The following is a 7,500-nucleotide window of genomic DNA, read 5'->3' on the forward strand; positions in this document are numbered from 1 at the left end:
GAGGAGAGGAGAGGAGAGGAGAGGAGAGGAGAGGAGAGGAGATCTCCATTGCAGTCAGGAAAACATTAGCAAAAAGAGGTAATTAACAAAGACTAGAGCCTGGCAAGGTGGCACATGCTGATAATGCTAGCACTTGGGAATTATAAGCAGAAGGAACAGGAAGCCAGGGAATTAAAAAAAGAGAGAGAGAGATAAGAGACAAGAGAGAAACTTGCATAAAGTACTGGCCACAGTAGTCAGGGAAACCAGAGAGCTTAGTAAGACAGTGCTGAGCAACTGCAGAGAGCCTTTGACTGAAAATCAATGTGTTTACTGTAAAAATTAATTAATTAATTTAATTTAATTTTTAAAAAAATTTTAAAAAGGACAGTGCACAAGAAACTGCCCCAAGAAGAAGAAGGGCCCCCTCATTACCAAACCCTTCCACCTGTTCATGGCTAAGAGTAAAAGGATAGCAAAAGGTGTGCTTTCACAGAAGCTGGGTCCGTGGGAGAGGCCACTGGCCTGCCTGTCAAAGAAGCTGGATAGGCCTAGACACCCTGTCCCTGACAGTCAGCAAGCCCTTGCTGAGGCACATGGGTGGCGTAAACATCTGACAGACCAGCCACCAGAAGGCACAGATGTTACCTGATTCACAGATGGGAGCAGCTATCTAGAAGTAGGGAGGAGACATGCTGGAGCAGCTGTGGTAGACAGACACCAAGTTATCTGGACACAAGCCCTGCCAGAGGACACATCGGCCCAAAAGGTGGAACTGATTGCCCTCACCAAGGCCTTGAAATTAAGAAAAGGAAAAAGACTCAGTATCTACATGGATCGCAGGTATGCTTTTGCCACAGCCCACATCCATGGGGCCATATATCAACAGGGGTCTAATGACATCAGGAGGAAAAGAAGTTAAGAACAAAGAAGAAATACTGGCTCTACTGAGGACCCTCCACAACTCTGCCAAGATAAACATCATCTACTGTTCTAGTCACCAGAAGGACCTTGTCCTGGGAAACTAATACTTCCATAGATGCATCTAAGGAATAAACACAAGCACAGTGCTTCTATGACAGCCCACAAGCCCAAATGCCATCCATCAGTGGCAGGCAAGGAAAGGAGTTAGTAAAGTCCAAGGCCAGCCAACCTCTGCCCTTTATGAAACACCACTCAGCCTGTCATTACTTCAGTGGGGTTGAGTACTTATGGCAAAACGTCCTGTTTAGTGGCTTCTACTTCAAAGAAATAAAAAAATAAGCAAACCTTGTGAGAAGCAGTACTGCCTTGGACTTAATGGCTACCATGATCCAGGATCCTAGGGCTAGAGAGATGCCCCAGCAGTCAGGAGCACTTGTGGCAATTCCAATGGACCTGAATTCAAATCCCAGCCGCAGTGTCTGGTAGCTCCCAGGTACCTGTAATTCCAGATCCGGGGAACCCAATGTCCTCTTCTGGCCTCCAAGGGCACCCATGAACACATGGCACACAGATACACAGACACAGACAGACACAGACACAGACAGACAGACACAGAGACAGACAGACAGACAGACAGACACACACACACACACACACACACACACACACACAGAATCTTTTTTGGTTTTAGACAGGGTCTCAGACTGCCCAGGGACTTGATAAGTAGACCAGGATGTCTGCCTCTACCTCCCAAATGCTGTGATTAAAAGCATGTGGCACTATACCCAGCACACAGAATAAGTAGAAAGAAACTCATAAGCATAGTTCAGAACAGCCAGAGCCACAAAGTAACATCCTATCTCAAAAAAACAACCACCTGACCCCAACCCCCCAAAACCACACATAACGTCATTAAATAAATAAATAAATAAATAAATAAATAAATATATTAAAATAAAACTAGAAGCTGGGTAAGATGGCTCATCCCTGTAATTCCAGCCTTTGAGAAACTGAGGCAAGAGGATTGTTGAGAATTCAACATTACCCTGAGCTATGTAATGAAAGCCCATGCCGGAAAAAACAAACAAAAACCTCCAGATGAACATGCAGAGAAAGGCAAAGAGAAACTAACACAAAAGCCAGGATAACAATTTCCTCAAGAATGGGAAAAAAAAAAAAAAGAAGACAGAGTCCTTTCCTGTAGCTTCTGTCCTTGTATGGTGGAGGTGTCAGTACTCTTCCTGTTTGGCATATGTTCTTAACACCTATCTTGGGCCACTGAGATGGCTGAGCAGATAGAGGCATCATTACCCAGCCTGACAACCTGGGAAAGAACTGACTCTGGAAGTTGACCTCTGACCTCTATACACATGCCGCAGAAGATGCACAGGCACGTGTATACACACACAAAATAAATAAAGGTAAGAACATATTTTTAAAGATATATGGACTTTAAATTCCCTTCCTCCAGACCAACAGGCACATCACATCCCAGCTAAACACAATTCCGAGACTCTTCTACAAGCAGTATGCCCATGTGATTAGGCTCTGCCTAGTGTGTGAATGAAAAGACCCTGTGTCCTGACTACCTTTGAGAACGGGAACCATAGGTGTAAGTCACAGGCTTGTGAGGATTGCGAAGCAGCTACCCTGTCCTATACATCCTGATAAAGAGAATTAAGAAATTGACACAAACCTTTGGGGGGGGGTGGAATGTCTTTAATCCCAGTACTTGGGAAGCAGAGGAAGGAGGATCTTTGTGACTTCAAGCCCAGCCTGGTCTACAGAGCATGACCCAGGACAGCTGGGGCTGCACAGAGAAACCCTGCCTCAAAACAAACAACAGGAATCAATACAAGGGACTGAGGCAGAAGACCTACCTACTCAACAAACTGGAAGAACTCCATAGAAGCTGGATACAAAATTTCTACTTGGCCCAGTATAGTTGTGTCTCTGCTACTTGGGAGACTGACTCAGAGAAATTCAGGGTTCAAGGCCTGCCCAAAGAACTTAGTGAAACCATATCTCAAAGGGCACAGAGCTGTCATTGTAACTCAGATATGTAGAGCAGTTATCTAGTATATTTGTGGCCCTGGGTTTTATTCCAGCACTACAATTAATTAAAAATGTTCTATTTTACTATTTCTTTTTCAAGACAACACGAAGTAGAATCATTGTCTAAGTGTGGACAGACAGGCTATGTGGGACTCCAAATTGCTTCCCAGATCACAGAAGTAAAAATTACTTTTAGGAGTTTTAGGAAATGGAAGATCAGAACAAAAGAGCTCTGTGAGCCAGGGAAGCTTACTCCGTGATCCACTGTACTGCCTGGGCCCACAATGAACAAATCGATGCACTGCATATCTCTGCTAATAAAGAATTTTAATGTTCTTAACCAAAGACAAAATAAGCTGGTGATGCACTAGTTATGTTCATTAATTTGATTAAACCTTCATATAGTATATATATAAAGCAAAGCACCACAATGTGCGCTGTAAATTCAGTTACCCACCAGTCAAAACCAAGCGAACCAAATCAGTAGGGACTATTTGTGATCAATAATCAACATTAGACATCATGGTAAAATCCAAGAGACATTCCTGGAGATGGGGGAAACAAGATAACAATGGACACAATATGTTTCTCATTTTGCAGAGGCGGGAAGATCTAAGCAGCTTTCCCAGGGAGCTGCTATAAAGGTCCATGATTCTCTAAAGAATGACACCCTGTACTCAAACAGTGTGCAAACCCAAAGAGTGTTTTATTCTGCAGAAGTCCAGTAGACCACTATCAATATAGACAACCAAATGAGTTTGCAGGCTAGATTGAGGGGATTCAGTAATAAGTGACCTCTATCTTACTCCATCTCTAAGGGCATTCCATTACTTGGGGGACACGGGCTGGAACCTGTTACAGGGGAGCTCTAGAAACTTGCTGACCCATTTCCCTTGCTTTAGGCTAGGTGGCACTAGGCACCTTCTAGTTTCTGACTAGCTACCTGAAGCCTGGGGTTTAACTGACTTTGCTAGTTCTTAGAAGCAGAAATTTAGGCCTAGTCTCCTTGGCTGCAAATCTGAAGCCTGCTGTGGAGTTACCCTGCCTTTTCCCTCTCAGTGATAAATGGTCAAGCAGGGGTCTGACCAGATGGGCTGTACCTGTGATCCAATGCTCTGGTATCCAATGTCTGGAGTGAATGGTAATAATTCCACACAGTCGGAAGCAGCTGTCTGTATTCAATCAACACCTGCGCAGCCCGAGGTCATTGCCCCTAGTGTCCAGGAAACTTTGGGATGATCTTGTGAGCTATCAGATTGGGGGAAGGGGAGAGCACATGTGTATAGGCAGAAAGTAGTTAGATGATGTCCATTGACATGCTGGAGAGTTGTTTGTTTCAAAACATTAATATATGTTGAAAAAGTAAAAGAATTTCTCTTCCTTCATTCACAAGACAGAATAGTAGTACTACTGGCCGACACTAGAGGCAGAGCACTCTGTAAATACAGAACTGTTAGATCCGATGCAGCAGGAATGTGATCAGGGCCCCCTTTTAATCTCCTGACATGAGCTGGCCACTAACCCAGTTACCCAGAATCCCTGGAGGAGCTTTCTGCTTTTCCACCATGTATGATGAGAGCAAAAGCACATCGCATGACCATCAGCCCAGCTCTCACTGAAATGAAATACCTTTCAGAAAGCTCTTGGGAAGAGGCAGGCAAGGCTAAACAGGGAGGAAACAGCTGGAGAGGCTGGAGGGAGGGTAAGTCCAGTGAACAGAAGGTGGAGCAAGCAGGGACAATCTGGGTAGAGGGAAGTATACAAGTCCCGAAGCTGAACTGAAGACTTGGAGGTGAGGCTGCCTGATAGATGTGGCAAGTGTACTGATTTTCATAGTTGTTCTAGTCTGGAGACTAAATCAGTCCACACCTGAGATGCCAGGGGACCACGTCATTTCATTCTGATTCCAGAACCTAGAAAGGTTTACCTAAGGTAATGTCACGCCCATGGAGTCCCAGCAACAGGTACAAAGGTGATAAATATTTCCTGTCAACATCACTCAACTCAGTGGGTACTTGAAGAAAGACAAATGGAACCTGAGTGGATTTATCTGGCACGAGGGGGGCTGATACACCAAGGCAATGTGGAGTAGAAAGGAGGTACAGTGAGCCTCAAAAAGAATGCCAGTCACCAGCTCTGAACCCAAAAGAATGTGAAAATTGCCCTACAACAGATCTGCATAAAGACTGTGGGACACCATGCTCATTCACTGACTGTTCCAGTTATCTCTGTACACACAGGGCAAAGGCAAAGGAAGCCAAGTAGGAAACAGATTCCATCTCCAACTACCCGAGCCATCAAACAGGCTTTGATCCCGAAGCATAGGACACCACTCATCTGACATCATCTTTAGTAATGGCTGGAGCCCCTAAATCATGGATCAGCAAGAAGACATCTTGAACTGCTTGGTGGGTAGAAGAGGGAAAAGATGGTTCTGACAGAGATGGTGGGGAGAAGGAGGGCAGTGTGTCTATGTCCTGATTCCTCGTAAGATTCGGGAAGTCCTGTTGCCCAGCTGACTATGAGGTCCTAAATGAGGATGCAAGAAAGACAGAAAAAAGTGCCATTTGTTTCCAGAATCAAGGCTGAGGAAGACAGAGTGGGGCAGGAGCCCAGGCTGGCCCCAGAGACTGGACCTTGCACATGTAAGGAAGGAGGGACACCCAAACCAAGACAACTGCCAAAACCTCTTCCTGGCAGAGACCCCAACTCCGGCAGGCTTCTCCAAGGCAGTGGAGTTTCTGGTGCCAGATACCATAGAGCTCTATGGGGACTCACACAAAGCCAAGAGCTAAGCTTTAACCACAGTCTGGAGACTTCCTGTCAGTTTTCTCTTTCAGATACAGGTCTGCCAGCCCTCGAGGTGTGGTGGGATGTACCCTGGTGACTGTCTTTTCCTCCCTCAGGTAAAGCTCCCTAATGGCTGACTAAGGCTAGTCCCAGGAGATATCAGGCTGCTATGAGGGAAAGCCACTTCTGGAGGGGAGGTATCTCTGCGGATTACCCTGCAAGTCCTCCCACTTGGCCAGTGTGCATCCTCACAGCATCCCATCCTATCACTGGAGCTGACATTATCCATGGGCTTCGCTTCGGGAGCCAGCCCAGTGATCTCGCTACATTGCCTACCAGTGTGCTTGGTCAGTCCTCGTCATCACTGATGAGATGACAGAGACCTTTCTGGGCACCTCTAGAAAGTATCCTCCTTCCCCAGCACTGGATAACTCCTAAAGGGAGTCCTGAGCATTCCGACTGTCCAGGGACTGAGTAGTGATTCCCTAGTCCTCGATTCTGTCATGGAGGGAGCAGAAGGCATGGAACAGAAAGGTCCAGATCTGGGCTAGAGGGTGGCTGAATGTGCAAAAACCATCTCTCTCCAGCCCCTGCAAAGCCCCAATCATCACTTTAAAGGAGAGAGGCTGCCTCTTGCCCCAGCTCCCTTAGATGTGGGAAAGCCAGCAGAGATTGAGGCATATTCCAGCTAAAGAAGAATTTGAACTGGTGTCTCATTCGGCTTCCAGAACAAGATGGCGTTTCCATTTCTGGGCCTTAGGAAGGAGTCTCTTCAAATCCTGTAAACCCTCATGTTCCCAGCACCAAAAAAACAGGTATAAAGAGACCAACCAGGCCTGCCTCCATGGGCCTGCTCATCTGAGAACACCAGGATGCTTGGCAGCAGAAAGGGCCTGGCATAGGATCAAGTCCAACCTCCAACTTTTTCACACCTATGTACAACCAAGACCAAAACTGTCATAGAGTGAAACATAGTCTTACATACAGCAGGCCCACCAGAGACTGTGTCAAAGGAGAAGGAGGCTGTTTCCTCCAAAGAGCCCCCTGAACTGCAGCCAACACATCACCAAAAGAATAACAAAGAAGGGATTTGTGGTGAACAATTTTATATCGACCTGACATAAGCTATAAGGTCATCTGAGAGGTGGGAGCCTCAATTAAGAAAAGCCTCCATAAAATCAGTCTGCAGGCAAGCCTGTAGGAAATTTTCTTAATTACTGATTGATGTGAAAGGGCACAGCCCATTGTGGGTGGTACCATCCCTGGGCTGGTGGGCCTGGGGGTCTATAAGAAAGCAAGCTGAGCATGTCATGAGGAGCAAGCCAGTAAACAGCACCTCTCCATGGCCTGAGCATCAGCTCCTGCCTACAGGATCCTGCCCTGTTTTGAGTTCCCTCCATGACTTCCATCAATGATGGAATACAGTGTGGAAGTATAAGCCAAATAAGCTCTTTCCTCCCCAAACTGCTTTGTTTTCATCACAACAACAGTAACCCTAACTTGGAGAGCTTCTTAAAGCCCCATGTACTGCAGACCCTAGAGACAACCTAGAGGTCTCTGCGCTGAGACCTTCTTCATAGGTGCAGATGTTAAACTGAGCCTGAATAAGAAGAGGAAGGACCTGGAATTCCCCTAACACTAGAAGGTCTTCCCAAGCTGTCTCAAGGGCAAAACAGCCCAGAGTTAGACACTTCTCCAGGGCACAAGAGAGGAGCAGAGAAAGCCCCTAGCCTGTTGAAGATTGAGCTGGGT

Source organism: Mus pahari, chromosome 4 (assembly GCF_900095145.1).
Source record: "Mus pahari chromosome 4, PAHARI_EIJ_v1.1, whole genome shotgun sequence".
NCBI classification, from domain to species: domain Eukaryota; kingdom Metazoa; phylum Chordata; class Mammalia; order Rodentia; family Muridae; genus Mus; species Mus pahari.